Source organism: Triturus cristatus, unplaced genomic scaffold (assembly GCF_964204655.1).
Source record: "Triturus cristatus unplaced genomic scaffold, aTriCri1.1 SCAFFOLD_118, whole genome shotgun sequence".
NCBI lineage: Eukaryota > Metazoa > Chordata > Amphibia > Caudata > Salamandridae > Triturus > Triturus cristatus.
In genome coordinates, this window is record NW_028187322.1 from 2309252 (window position 1) to 2324860 (window position 15609).

Here is a 15609-nt window from a genome sequence, read left to right on the forward strand (position 1 = left end):
CAATGGTCAGAAGGCTGTGGCGTACAGGGACACAGGGGCTAGTGTCACCATGGTGACAAAGAGACTAGTGCCCCTAGAACAGCTTTTACCTGAGTTTAGCTACCAGGTGACCAATATTGATGGAATTAGGACAGACCATCCCATGGCAGTGGTAAATCTCAGCTGGGGAGGGGTCACTAGCCCAAAGAGAGTGGCAGTGTCCCCAACCTTGCCTGTGGATTGTCTACTGGGGAATGATCTGGAAATCTCAGCCTGGGCTGAGGTAGATCACAATGCCCATTTAAGAATGTTAGGCATCCCTGAGAGAGTGGATGAGACCCTGAGGGCCTCACCTCCACCCCAGGAGAAAATAAGGGGAGTGAAGCCTGAAACTATGGATCACTCCACACAAACAGAGAGCATAGGGGTGAGGGACAGTCCTCCCCCCACCAGACTAAAGGTGAGGGTCAGGTTTCTAAGGGAACTGATCCTGCCCCTTGTGAAGTAACTGCCCCAGAAGTGGTCAGGCCTGTCCTGGCCACAACTCTGATGGCAGGGGATCCTTCCAAGGTGGCACCCAGTCTGGAGCAGGTATCCTGCCCCTCTCTACCCTGCCTCAGTCAGCCCAGGGCTGCAGAGGTCAGGGAGGTCAGTGGACCCTTAATGGGCCCCTGTCCAGAGGAACCCCCTCATCAGCAGAGAAGGGACACCCAGCAGAGTAGTTCTAGCCAGGTGAATATTCCTCTACAAACTGAGGGATCCCCCTTACCCCTAGGTACAGGTACCCCCCAGATGGACTTTGTTGGGCACAGGGAAACCTGGGGCATAGTTGCCCCAAACATTCCAATGCCCTCCACTACTCCAACCAGAGGGACCCAACCCCCAGCTGTAGGCAGCCAGAGGTTGACCCTTAGGGCCCGATATGACACAGTCATGGACAGAAAGGTTTCCATGGTGACCAGTGTGCTGAGGAAGTTGAGACCACCCCAAATAGGGCCTCACTTCCACACTCAGACACCCCACCAGCCTACTTCTGTACCAGAAAACAATACAGGTAATTTCCCTAGACTTTGGAGAAACTCCAAAACCCCTTGGGGTAGGATTTCCCAAGTGGCCCATGAGACAGGGAGCAACCATGTTAGTGCAGGTTCTTCCTTATATGGCCACTCAGGAAATAAAGGCTTAACTGGGCAAGGTTAGCCTTATCGCCTTTCGTTTGGGGGGGGGGGGGGTATGTAGGAAGGTGGAATCTGACTATATGGTTGCCCCCACTTTTTTCCTGGTGTTTGAATGGTTTTTGACTAGTCTGGCTGGGATCCTGCTATCCAGGACCCCAGCCTATCTGCTTACTCCCTTAAATGATTGGTGTGCATATTAGATGCACTAGTGATTGGATACTGTGGTGCCTTATGAGCCCCTAGTATATGGTACCTTAGGTACCTAGGGCATTGGTACTTCACAGGCCTACCAGGGGCTGCAGCATGTATTATGCCACCCCTGGGAAGCATTCACAATCTGACACCACAGGCCTGCTACTGCAGCCTGTGTGAGGTAGTGTTAGCACTCCTCACTGAGGTATAGGTTACTATATCTCACCATACAGACACACATAAACCTATCAGTCACCCCTCTAGCAGGCCCTATCAATCCCAAGGGCAGGGTGCTTGGTTTACTATGTGAGGGGGTGCTTCTGCCTGAGCAGGACACCTCTGCAGCTGGCAGAGTCTATTCTCTGCTGCTGTTTGTGAATGCGGTTAAACCATATACTCTTAAGTGCATTATAACATCGCGGTAAATGCTAACTTTGGAATGACTGCATCAAAACATGTTGTGTTTGGTGTCAAACAACTTGGAATCCTACCCCCACACCAGTAACTGGTGTGGGAGTAGGATCCCACCCTTCTAGAGGGGACGACATGTACCCACTGTACTACACGGTAGAAATCTTTCAGAGCCCTGGCATCACAAAATGGATGCCACCAGCACAGACACCGGGCTGCCCTCCTGCTGCTGACCGAAACTCGCAGTGGAGGGAGCCCAACAAAGGGTTTCCTGTCACAGGGAGGTGTCACCACCTCCCAGACAGGATTTAGTGTATTGGAGCTGGGTGGGTGCACTCTTAGAGTGCTTTGAAGTCATGCACTGGGGGAGCAGTAGGCTCCTCTGTGCATATGCCAGCTCAAACCGGTTCAGGGGCTACCTGCCCCTGCTCTGGCATGAAACTGGACAAAGGGAAGTGGGTGTAACCACCCACTACCCTGACCCTCCTAGAGGAGTGGTCATAGAGCTAGTCCCTCCCATCTTTTCACTATAAGATACCACACATTGCCAATGCAATTTAGATTACACCTGGACGACGCTCTACATAGAAGAATCCTGGCCCTTCGACGTTTCACTATCTCTGGAAGACTGAAGAATCTCCCTTGGAGTCAAGGAGTGACTCCCCTGCTTGGCAGGCACCAAAACTCTTCAACAACGGTTGCAAACTTTACCGCTCCCGCCAGAGCCTGAAGTCCCTGCATCCCCTGAAGCTGATTTCCTGACCTCTCAATGGCCATTTTGAGTCCCCAGCGAAGCTGTGGCATCTGGACCCCACGAGTGACGAGGAACAGCAATACCAGGGATCCGTGCACTGATTTGGAGTGCAAGCCCTAATCTACGTCCAACGAAGTTGTGCTTTGGACCACTTGTTGTCCAAGTCCCTAGCAGGTCTAGTACCAATATTCAGCAGCCTACCCCGTCCCGAGTGACCGTGAGCTGTTGTTAAACTTTTCCTGCAAAGGCGTCTTTGTGGTTGCTTGCCCGTTGGCTAGGAACTCACCTGAAGACTTCCACATCAACTTCAAGGGCTCGCCTGGTTGCTCTGGGCCTGCCCTCACTTACCCTCGCTGGGTAAGTCCATCATATCTTGCTGGTCTGCACCATTGCCAATCTTCACTCTACATGAGACTTGCAGTTGCCAAGGCTTGTTGGCTCCAATCCGGTTGCCGACACCGTCATCAGCTGCAGACATTATGGGAACCTCCGAAGCCAGCTGCTGGTCATCTTCGATCTCTCCTGGTCCTTGTGAGCGAAGAGACAAAACACCATCACCGACCTGAAGAGACGCAACAGCTGTGGTCATCCATCTTGCTGGCCACCGGTCACTGGCAAGTGACTCTGAACTCTGTCCCCTCAATTTCTAGGTCTTCTGCAACTCCAATCCATCGTCGGATTCGAACGGACACCTCTCCAGTCGTCACAAGCAGCAAGTCTTCAAGGATCTCCATTGAAAACAGCATCGCAACCCGACACCAAAGGACACCTATGCACCCGGCTTCCCTGGGTGAGGTAACTCGTATATGGTCCCCCCCATATTTGTGCTTAATTTATTGAGAACTGTTGATCTTTTGAATGTTTACCTGGCTCTAATCTCATAAAGAGATTAGTAGAGTATATTGAGAAATAAATACATATATATTTGATATATATACCTGTGTGGTGTCTTTTCATTTGGTAATTCAAGAGATTATAAGGTAAAACAAGCTGCTTTACATTCCTCAGAGACTTAGCCTGAAGGCTGCTCTCCACAGCTACCACTAGGATAGCTTTCTTTAAAAGGTTGTCTTTAAACCTATCTACCAAGAGTCGAATTGGACTGGTGCAAGGTGGCCACTATAACTAGTGACCAGCATATGCCAGGCCAACTTCTCACAATCACCCCACGTCTTTTGCCCATATTTGAATATGCTTGAGATGTCCACCTTGGACACACCACAAGAAGCTTGAACCCTCATCAAGTGACACTGAGGAAGATGCCAAACCAAAAGAAGCTCTTCTTTGCAAAACATCACCTCAGAGATAACCTTGCCCAGTGGAGCAAATAAAAGCATTATGGAGGATACTTTAATCAAGGAGGTAATAAGTCTTTGGTCTCATAAACGTCTCCATGGCCTAACAACTCTCAAATATTTCAGAGCTCACACGAGAATAATAAGGGAGGATGGCCTGAGAGATCAAGCTACCCTTGATCCATGGCATATGATATGGTCCTCCTAAGGACCTTGGCAAAGACATAAACTAACTCAGGGAGATAAGAAGATGCTGATGTCCAATATTTCTTTATTATTATTCTTATATTATTTGTTGCCTTGAAAGTTTGATATCAGGTAAAGTTCGAAAACAAGTTTTATCTTTATTCCATCACATAACTAAATACAAAACCAGGACATAGCCAGCCAACACATGTGTGATGTAGCTGAATTCCATGTTAGAACATGGAGGTTGCATGAAGCGCGCATTCACAAGATCGACGGTTGGCCGTGCTCGCCGATGGCTGGGGTGAGAATAAAGAGTATTGGTCTTGAACATATATTGCCTGTCTGGATCGTGATTTACATTATTACACTGGCGATGATCGCGTGTAATAGGCAGCAGATTCACCTCAACATTGTGTTGAAGAAAGCTTATGCTTGGATTCCTGCGGCAGAGTGGAGATATCTGGGCTGAAGTTTGCGGGCAGTACGCGGCTTGTGGAGGAGCCGCAGCAGGAGTCCCAGAGCGAAAATCCGTTGAGGCATGAATTGACGGAGCATGTTGAGGCTGTGCGTTTCACCAAGCTGCAAGACGGGATGTGCGTCAACAGGCAGGGCAGAAAGCAAGCCCGATCGTCCAGTAAAAGTGTTGCGCGCATTGTAAGAAAGCAAACAAGCCCAACCAAGCTCAGAAAGAGATCTAAAGGTTTACGCAGCAACGTTGGCGGTCATTCTGGAGATAATTCTATTACAGGACCGGAGGCTTCGTATTATGCTTCTCTTTCTTATTTATTGCTACTCACAGCAGCCAATGAAAACTTTTCTTATGCAAAACAAACTACATTTCCCATGATGCATGCACCACATCACTTCCTGCAGAGCCCCATAAGAGCCAGTAATACCGGAACAAGTCCTGTTTCTTTGCTGCTCACGCAGACAGATAAGTTGAGCTCTCGATTATTGACATGCTAAACGTTTTATTTTAACGATTGATGCGTTATTTGCTGGCAGCGGCGCACTGTTATATGGTTTAAAGTCTTCACTAACACCGCTCTGCATTTCTTGCCCGACTTTGCGGGAGGTGCTGGATTTTGCGCCCTGGGCGCTGCGGAGCTCCCGCTGGGAGCGGGGATATTTCAGGGCTTAGCGGTGTTCTCTGGGTACGGCGAGCGATGCATGGGAGCATCGCGCCGATTTATGGCATTCTAGCAAGCGCATCTTGCATATTGCATGTCAGCGCGTTGAGCGCTTTGATTATAAAGCAGCACGGTACCGCTCCCGCCTTCGGTGGGTGCATATCATTATTAAACACAGCGCGAAGGCTCTCCTAATAAGCCAGTGTGCTGGGAGCCAGTCACTTTCGCTTTTGTTTCAGGTTTCCACGTGCGTAGCCCAATTGGGCTATTTTGGTAGGATTTGGCCTACGCACGTGGTAACTGCCTGTTTTCTGTTGTTTTTCTTTCGTTTTTAGCCATTCCAGGCTGACTTCCATACAGAGAGCACCCATTACGCCTGGCTGGCTGCAAAAAAGACTTGGGCCTGGAGGGAGCACACCTCCTTGGACTTTTATTGCTCTTTTTGGCTCCACTACGCCCTGTGGGCTGTAATAATTGAAATATAGCTTTGGCTGAGGAGCTAGGTACAGGTGCTGTGGTGCTGTGGGTTGGCTCCCCCCCTGTTACTCCTCCTTACTGTTGCCTTATGAGCAAGTACGTGTACAAATTTGGCTCCACCATGGAAAATTGGGTGCACTATGAGGAGGATGACACCTTGTACGAGGAGGATGTGGGTACACCTTCCATCGAGGAAAATATTGTTGAGGCCCTGGACGCTTCCGTGCAGGAGTCAGTCAACAAGGCCCTGGAAAAGGCAGTTCCGGGAACTGTGCAGCAGGCATTGGCGACTGCATTGAAGCCTATTACTAGGCAATTGGAGAGGTTCACGAAGCATCATGGCTTCACTACCCCAGCTGAAGGTCCGGCAGAGGAGCCACGGCCTAAGTCCTGGCCTCATTCTGCTTCTTACTCGTCACTCCCGCGTTCTGCGACGGAGAGGGAGAGGGTTCAGTATACTGATTCGGAACCTGGTTCCACCTCATCGGACACCCCTGATGATTCCCCTCCCAAGAAGAAATCTCGGAAGGTTAAGAATGTGGAGATTCCACAGACGGCCCCTACGCCTTTCACCTTCAACCCCTCGGATATTGTTCACCCTAGATCCTCGGATTGGTTGCCTGCCCCGGAGGTGGCAGCGTACCTCCATGAGAATTTGCGCAAGAGCTTTGACAAGGAAGTGCGCAACAGACTGCGGTCTGAATGTCCCCGACCAGATCTTTCGGACAAGGTGGCGGAAACGCCAGAAATTGACTCCAGTCTGCTAACTTTCCTTAAAAAGTTTGCCAAGGACCCCAAGAAGGGTATAGATCGCCCCTGGCGAGGGTGCCAAGACAAGCTTCTTGATGTGGTCGGTCCCCTGGCCAAGACATTGGAGATGGCTCTAGAGGTGCAGGAATCAGGAACCGCTATTGATTCCCATGTATTGGCGGGCTGGACCCAGCAGGCTATCTGCCTATTAGGTAATGCCAACTGCGCAATCTCCACGGAGCGCATGAAGTCCATCCTGATGCGCATGGAATCTAACCTGACGGAGTTGGCGGCGGCGGAGCCTGGCCCACTGGCGGACGGAAACCTATTCGGCGACCGCTTCGTCAAAGATGTGGCGAAATACGTTGGCACCTTCACGACCCTGGACAAAGCTCAGGCAGGAATCAAACGGGTATTCCAGGCAGGGGTTTTCAACAGGGCCGGACGAGGCCGGGGACGCTCGTTTGGCCGTCAATTCTCCCAAGGTCCTCAGCGAGGAGATTTCGGACGTGGCAGGGGAGAGTGGGACTCCACCCGCGGTGGCACCTTCTACCCCACCAGGCTGCGCTTCAACAATCGACGCTTTAACAAGGGATCCTATCGGGGAGGATTCCAGAACACCGAGTCTTCAGGTGAGCGCTCCAGACTTATTTCTTCTTCCATTGGGGGGACGTATTCAGCAGTTTTATCACAATTGGGTTCAACTATCACAGGACGCCTGGGTTTTGCAGACAGTTCAGGGGTTCCATCTAGAGTTCTTTCACACACCTTGTCAGGTTCATCGGCCCAGACAGCTTTCTTTTTCCCAACTAGAATGCAATTTCATAGATTCAGAAATAGAAGGATTGCTGCAGAAACACGCAATAGCTCCTTGCGACGAGGGACCTCGCGGTTTCTGCAGCAATATTTTTCTGGTGCAGAAGAAAGGCGGTGGTTACAGGTTGGTACTCAATTTGAAGGATTTCAACCACTATCTGACTTACAAGTGGAGGGCATCCATCTGCTGGCAGACCTATTGAAGCAGGGGGACTGGTTGGTCCGTCTGGACCTGAAGGACGCGTATTTGTCCGTTCCCATATATATCGTCCCCATCGCAGATTCCTTCAATTTCAATGGTGGAACCGGTGGTACGAATATTTGGTCCTTCCTTTCGGACTTTCCTCAGCACCGTGGTGCTTCAACAAGGTTCTGAAACCTGTCTTAGCCTACCTCAGGGAACAAGGGATTCACATGATTGTCTACCTAGACGACATGCTCATCATGGCGCAGTCTCAGGCATTGGCGGTTCAGCACTTGCGCATGACCATTCGTATCTTGCAGAACCTGGGGTTCGTGATCAACGAACGAAAATCTGTTCTCAGCCCCACGCAGACGATAGATTTTCTGGGGTTCGTCATAAACTCTCAGACGGCCCAGCTCAGTCTTCCAAATTCCAAGCTTCGGGATATCAAGAAAGAGCTTCGCTCATTCCTGACCAAACAAATGGTTTCTCTCAGGGGGATTGCCTGGATAGTGGGACTCCTTGCGTCGTCCATTCAAGCAATATTTCCGGGACCCCTACACTACAGGGCCCTTCAACGACTCAAAATTCAACACTTGCAGAAGGGTCTTTCATACACGGACGTAGTCCCTCTTTCCCAGGAAGTGAGGGAGGAGATGCAGTGGTGGTTGGCCCACGTCGAGGCGTGGAACGGCAGAGCAATTTTCGGCTCTCTACCGGAGGTGGTCATAGAATCCGACGCCACCCGTTGGGGTTGGAGAGCGCGCTGCGGAAATATTTCCACAGGGGGATGTTGGTCCCTAGAGGAGTTAAATCTTCACATAAATTGTCTAGAACTCCTCGCAGGATCATTTGCGATCCGGACACTATCTCCCACGCAGGTCTCATGTTGCATCCTTCTTCGGATGGACAACATATCGGCGGTACGGTACATCAACAAACTGGGGGGCACCAGGTCCTCAATGTTGGTGGAGATAGCGAAGGCCTTTTGGCACTATTGCCTGAGTCATCAGATTTCAGTCATAGCAGAATACATTCTGAGTCAGTCCAATGTGGTGGCGGATTGGAACTCACGTCACCTCAGGGACTACAGCGACTGGCAACTCCTCCCACGGGTGGTCCGTTGGTTGCAGGAGATATGGGGGTTTTGCGAGATCGACCTGTTTGCCTCCAGGCTGAACCGTCAAATGACGAAGTTTTTCAGCTGGAGGCCGGACCAATTGGCTCTGGCGATGGATGCCTTTGCGCAGGAGTGGACTCAGAAGTTGAATTATGCGTTTCCACCCTTCATTCTCATTCCTGGCGTGTTCGCTCAGGTGATGCCCCAGAAAGCAGAAGTGATATTAATGACTCCCTTGTGGAAGTCGCAACCTTGGTTCCCGTTGTTGCTGGAGGCGAGTTGCGACTTCCCCAGGAGGATTCCATGGTCCTCAACGATGCTCCAGGGCCCTCATGGAGAGAAACACCCGATGGTTCTATCGGGGCATCTGTCTCTGATGGCCTGGAGACTTTCAGGCAGCGTTGGCAAATGCCAGGATTTTCGGAAAAAGCCTCAGGCTTTATCAACCAAGCGTGGGCCCCCTCTACCAGGAAGCAATATTCTTCAGCCTGGGGATGCTGGGTTCGTTGGTGCATGGGACAGCATGTGGATCCCGTGGGGGCAGGATTACCCTTTATTGTAAACTTCCTGTCCGAAAAAGCGTCGGAAGGTTTAGCGTATCGCTCTGTTAATAACTTCCATTCCGCCATATCGGCAGGCCACTCTCAGATTGAGGGCAAACCTGTCGGAATGCATCCCTTAATATGTAAACTACTAAAGGGTATCAGAGTGGCTAATCCACCCAAACCAAAGTATTCTTCCTTGTGGGATGTCTCGCTGGTTCTGTCACTGTTTAACAGATGGCCCGACAACAATATGTTGTCCAGGAAACAATTGCCGGCCAAACTGACCATGTTGCTCTGCCTAGCGGCTTGTAGACGTTCCTCGGATGTTAAAGCTCTTGATATTACCAGCTGGTCTGGTTTCTTCCACGTTGGAAGCTGTTGTTGAACTTTGTTATAATTATTGGACTTATTGTTCGGAGCAAAGAAAGAGGACTGGTTCCGGTATTACTGGCTCTTATGGGGCTGTGCAGGAAGTGATGTGGTGCATGCATCATGGGAAATGTAGTTTGTTTTGCATAAGAAAAGTTTTCATTGGCTGCTGTGAGTAGCAATAAATAAGAAAGAGAAGCATAATCCTCGCCTCCGTGTCCTTAATAGAATTGAAAATTCTTGGCGCGAATGCTAGCTAATTTTTTACTCTTTCAACGGGAAAGGTGTTGATTTGTGGAAAACGGCATATCTGTGGAATTCGCAGCAGAAACGAGTGAGCAGTGACAGGCAAACCTCTTTTGCTTGTCATAACGGTGACAAGCACACCAGCTTGTTTCAGTGTGGCAGAGACGTAGGTACGATGACAGGCAGTGGGAAACGGCATATCTGTGGCATTCGCAGCAGAAACGACGAGTGAGCAGTGACAGGCAAACCTCTTTTGCTTGTCATAACGGTGACAAGCACACCAGCTTGTTTCAGTGTGGCAGTGACGTAGGTACGGTGACAGGCACACCTCTGCTTGTCATATCAGTGACAGGCACACCTGTTCATGACTGACACATTTGAAGGTTTGAGACTTAGATTGTGAAGTAATACATTTTCTAGTTATCTTCTCCTTCAGACTAAGCTTGCCTGGTTTTGTGTCGAGGATAACAGCCATTAACTACGTTATATTGGGTTATTGGTATATTTAAATATATTTTGCTGTGGGAAAGTCATTTTTTTTTAGGAAAATTGTAAAACATGCAGAATGTTAAAGCTCCCCCTATTTTTTATGACAAGTCCAGTGGAACCACCGGTAAAGTGGCAAAAGTGGAAAAAGATTTTTTAATATTATGCCAGAGTATGTGGCACAAATCTAAGTGCAGTACATAAGCAGGCACTGTTGCTTCACTGTATGGGAGGAGAGGGGTAGGAGATTTTAGAAAATATGCCATAATTGAGTGATTCTGTCCAAAGAGGACTGAATGAGTATGAGGTGTGTATCATGCAGCTCGATCTTCATTTTAAACCTAAAGTGAGCACCATCATGGAAAGGTATTATTTTGGTTTGAGGGAACAAGGGGAAGAAGAGATGGTAGAAGAGTTTGTGACTAGTTTAAGAAAGTTGGCGGCAAGCTGCAAATTTGGTGCGTTGCTTGAAGAAAGATTACATGATCCATTTGCTCTGAAATGTTCCAGTGATAAAATAAGGAAAGAGTTACGGCTTAAAGATGAGCTATGCAAACACAAGGAGATGATGGACAGAGCACTGAAACTTTTCAGACACTCATCTCCAGTCACAGATCTGGTTTGAATACATCATAGATCTTTAGTTCACTTCACCACCTCAGTTCAAACACAGCTATATGCAAATCAGTCTTGACCCTGTGCCTCATGGGAACAGTCCGGCCCGAACTGCCAAGCTAGGTCTTCCCTGAACCAAAAACAAGCATCTTGGGACCGGTTTCAGGGTAACACCCCTCATCAGCCAGGATAGCTTGAATCCAGTGGCAAATTGAGCAAGGGACCCACGTCTTGGCATACCCTGCCAACGTAGGGCGAACAAAGCAAACACAATGAGATGATGGATGGAGAGCTGAAACTTTTCACACACTCACCCTCAGTCACAGATCTGGGTTGAATCCATCTTCGTTCTTTAGCTCACTTCACCACCCCAGTTCAGACCCAGCAATATGCAAATCAGTTTTGACCCTGTTCCTCATGGGAACTGTCCAGCCCGAACTACCAAGTCAGGTCTTCCCCGGGCCGGAAACAAGCATCCTGGGACTGGTTTCAGGGAAACACCCCTCATCAGCCAGTCTAGCTTGAATCCATGAGGAACAGAGTCAAGCCTGATTTGCATATCGCTGGGTCCAAACTGGGTGGCATAGTGAGCAAACAAATGATGGATTAAACCCAGATATGTGAGTGGATGAAATGTTTCAGCACTCAGTCCATCATCTTGTTGTGTTTGCTATGTTCGCTCTAGGTGGCCACGGATATGCCCAGATGTGGGCCCCTTGCTCGCTGTGCCACTGGATTCAAGCTAGCCTGGTGATGAGGGGCAATAGTTTCAGCACTCCGTCCATCATCTTGTTGTGTTTGCTTTGTGAATAGGTCTACCTGCGGTGTCCCCCTCCTGTGGAAATCTTTTCCAGTATTACCTGTTTTAGTTCCCATTTGTGTGTGGTGTTAGCCCGTCTGCTAAACTTGCATCTGAATTTAGTTCTGCTGGAAAGTGGATCACTACTAGCGATATCTGGTTCCCTATTTCCCACTTCAATATCTTTTGGGGTAGTTTTGACTGCGGGTATGACTTTGTACCCCATTGCTTGTTCAAGAAGAACATTGTGGTAAAAATAGTCTGTTTGGATTAACACTGTCTTTCCCATTGGATGTTTCTGGAAGGCCTGTGATGCTAAAGAAACAGTCTTCAATTCCAACACATTTATGTGTTGTACAGCTTCCTATGGGGTTCCGTAGTCTACTGGCTGGAGGATCGTCTTAAATCAATCTGTAATAAATCACACACCTTTCTCCAGAACTTGGATACAAATTAAGCACCCCTATCAGACACTAGAACAGAGGGGAGACCATGTAATCGTATTATGTGTTGAAATAACAGGGAAGCCAAAACTTTGGAAGTGGGTAACCTTTTCAACGGAATAAAGTGGGCCATCTTAGTTAATAAGTCAACCACTACAGGGAATGTGGTGTTCCCTTGAGCAGTCTTTGGTAGTTCAATAATGAAATCAAGAGAAATTGTATGCCAAGGGCTAGGTGGAGTGGGTAATGGTACTAATAACCCTGCAGGGGCCTGATGGGACGCTTTTCCCTGTGCACACGCTTGACATGTTTGAATGTAGTGGTTGATGTCCCTCCCCATGCCAGGCCACCAAAAGTGTCTCCTCAGGATTTCCATAGTTTCTTTATATCCTGGGTGTCAAGAGAGAGGATGGGTGTGGCCCCACTCTAACGCCTACTGCTGTAAGTCATAAGTAGGAAGTACTAAACCCCTTTGAACAAAAAATAAATCCTGTTCTTTAACAAGTTCATTTGGGCCCGCTAAACTTCCCAAATCTACAGACTCTTGTGCTTCCTTAACTGTTTTTAGGAAGTCCTCCTCAGAACAAAGAACTCCTATTTTGCGCTTTTGGTGAATTATAGGTGGGGGTTCGTTTTTGGGATTCTTCTACTTCGTAACCTAATCGAGACAGGGCACCCGCCTTCCCATTTTTCCTTCCAGCTTGAAATTGTATGATGAAGTCATAATCACTGAAAAACTGTGTCCAACATAGCTGTCTCATAGGTAAGGCCCTTGCAGATTTAAGAAATTGCAAATTGCGATGATCTGTAAGAACAGTTATCCTGTGATTAGCACCTAAAAGATACTACCTCCACTCCTCAAAAGCCTTTTTTATAGCTAACAATTCCTTGTCCCCTGCAGCATAGTTCAACTCAGCCGGTAATAGCTTACGTGAATAATATGCCACAGGGTGAAGACATCCTGTGTTTGGGTCTACCTGAGAAAGAACCCCTCCTAGCGCTGACTGGGAGGCATCGGCCTCAACTACAAAGGGTAGGGAAGGGTCAGGATGTTTCAAAACAGGTGCCTGTATAAATGCTTCCTTCAACTTACAAAAAGCCTCTTCCGCCAAGGGTGTCCACAAGAACGTAACCCCCTTTTTAAGGAGTTTGGTGATGGGGTAGGCCAATTCAGAAAAGTTAGCAATAAAACGTCTGTAAAAATTGGCAAAGCCAAGTAAGCTCTGAATATCTCTAACGGTCTTTGGTGCTTGCCAACGGGAGATAGCTTCTATCTTCTGTCGATCCATACTAATTCCTTGTGGAGATACAATATACCCAAGAAAGGCTACTTGGAAGGTATGGAATTGACACTTTTCTAATTTGCAAAATAAATGATTGCTCCTTCGTCTCTCAAGGACCTTCCTCACATGGATTTCATGTTCCTGTAAGGACGAGGAGTAAATTAATAGATCGTCAATGTAAGCTATAACAAAGAGGACCAACATATCTCTTAGAACTTCATTAATAAAAAACTGAAAGGCTGAAGGGACGTTACATAGTCCGACTGGCATGACCAAATATTCATACAACCCAAACTTAGTACAAAAAGCCGTTTTCCATTCATTGCCCTCACCAAATGATAGGCTCCCCGTAAATCCAATTTGGTGAAAATCTTAGCATCTTTTATTTGATCAAGAAGGGAAAAAATCAGTGGTAGACACTATCTGTTCTTAATAGTAATGTCATTAAACATCCTATAGTCTATACAACATCTTAAACCACCTTCTCGTTTAGGAATGAAGAAGAGGGATGAGGAGACTGGTGACCTAGAAGGGCGAATAAATCCAATTCTAAGCATTCCATCCAAATAAGCCCGCAAATAAATGTTCTTGTTAGAATCCGGGTTCTCTGGTTGGCACAGGTAGGTACTTGTGACAAGCAGGGAACCTTTCCTCTAGTCAGGGTAAGGGGTTACACTCCTAAAATAACCACTGCTCACCCTCTAGGTAGCTTGGCGCGAGCAGACAAGGCTTATCTCAGAGCGTTATAGGTTAAGCATTTGTGAACACATACAGTAACCAAGTGACAACACTACAAATGGACACCACACAGGTCTTATATTAAAAATAAGGATTCTTTATATAGAGTTATCACAAGACCATTAAACGACAAAAATACACAATACTGTTACTTTAGATGGTAGAATTTTGGTTAGTTCTCTTAAGTTCTTAAATGCGACACTTTAAGTCAATGTACCTTTTAGATGCGACACGCAGGGTTAAGAATGTGGAGATTCCACAGACGGCCCCTACGCCTTTCACCTTCAACCCCTCGGATATTGTTCACCCTAGATCCTCGGATTGGTTGCCTGCCCCGGAGGTGGCAGCGTACCTCCATGAGAATTTGCGCAAGAGCTTTGACAAGGAAGTGCGCAACAGACTGCGGTCTGAATGTCCCCGACTAGATCTTTCGGACAAGGTGGCGGAAACGCCAGAAATTGACTCCAGTCTGCTAACTTTCCTTAAAAAGTTTGCCAAGGACCCCAAGAAGGGTATAGATCGCGCCTGGCGAGGGTGCCAAGACAAGCTTCTTGATGTGGTCGGTCCCCTGGCCAAGATATTGGAGAATGGCTCTAGAGGCGCAGGAATCAGGAACCGCTATTGATTCCCATGTATTGGCGGGCTGGACCCAGCGGGCTATCTGCCTATTAGGTAATGCCAACTGTGCAATCTCCACGGAGCGCAGGAAGTCCATCCTGATGCGCATGGACTCTAACCTGACGGAGTTGGCGGCGGCGGAGCCTGGCCCACTGGCGGACGGAAACCTATTCGGCGACCGCTTCGTCAAAGATGTGGCGAAATACGTGGGCACCTTCACGACCCTGGACAAAGCTCAGGCAGGAATCAAACAGGTATTCCAGGCAGGGGTTTTCAACAGGGCCGGACGAGGCCGGGGTCGCTCGTTTGGCCGTCAATTCTCCCAAGGTCCTCAGCGAGGAGATTTCGGACGTGGCAGGGGACAGTGGGACTCCACCCGCGGTGGCACCTTCTACCCCACCAGGCTGCGCTTCAACAATCGACGCTTTAACAAGGGATCCTATCAGGGAGGATTCCAGAACACCGAGTCTTCAGGTGAGTGCTCCAGACTTATTTCTTCTTCCATTGGGGGGACGTATTCAGCAGTTTTATCACAATTGGGTTCAACTATCACAGGACGCCTGGGTTTTGCAGACAGTTCAGGGGTTCCATCTAGAGTTCTTTCACACACCTTGTCAGGTTCATCGGCCCAGACAGCTTTCTTTTTCCCAACTCGAATGCAATTTCATAGATTCAGAAATAGAAGGATTGCTGCAGAAACACGCGATAGCTCCTTGCGACGAGGGACCTCGCGGTTTCTGCAGCAATATTTTTCTGGTGCAGAAGAAAGGCGGTGGTTACAGGTTGGTACTCAATTTGAAGGATTTCAACCACTATCTGACTTACAAGCACTTCAAGATGGAGGGCATCCATCTGCTGGCAGACCTATTGAAGCAGGGGGACTGGTTGGTCCGTCTGGACCTGAAGGACGCGTATTTGTCCGTTCCCATATATCGTCCCCATCGCAGATTCCTTCAATTTCAATGGCGGAACCGGTGGTACGAATATTTGGT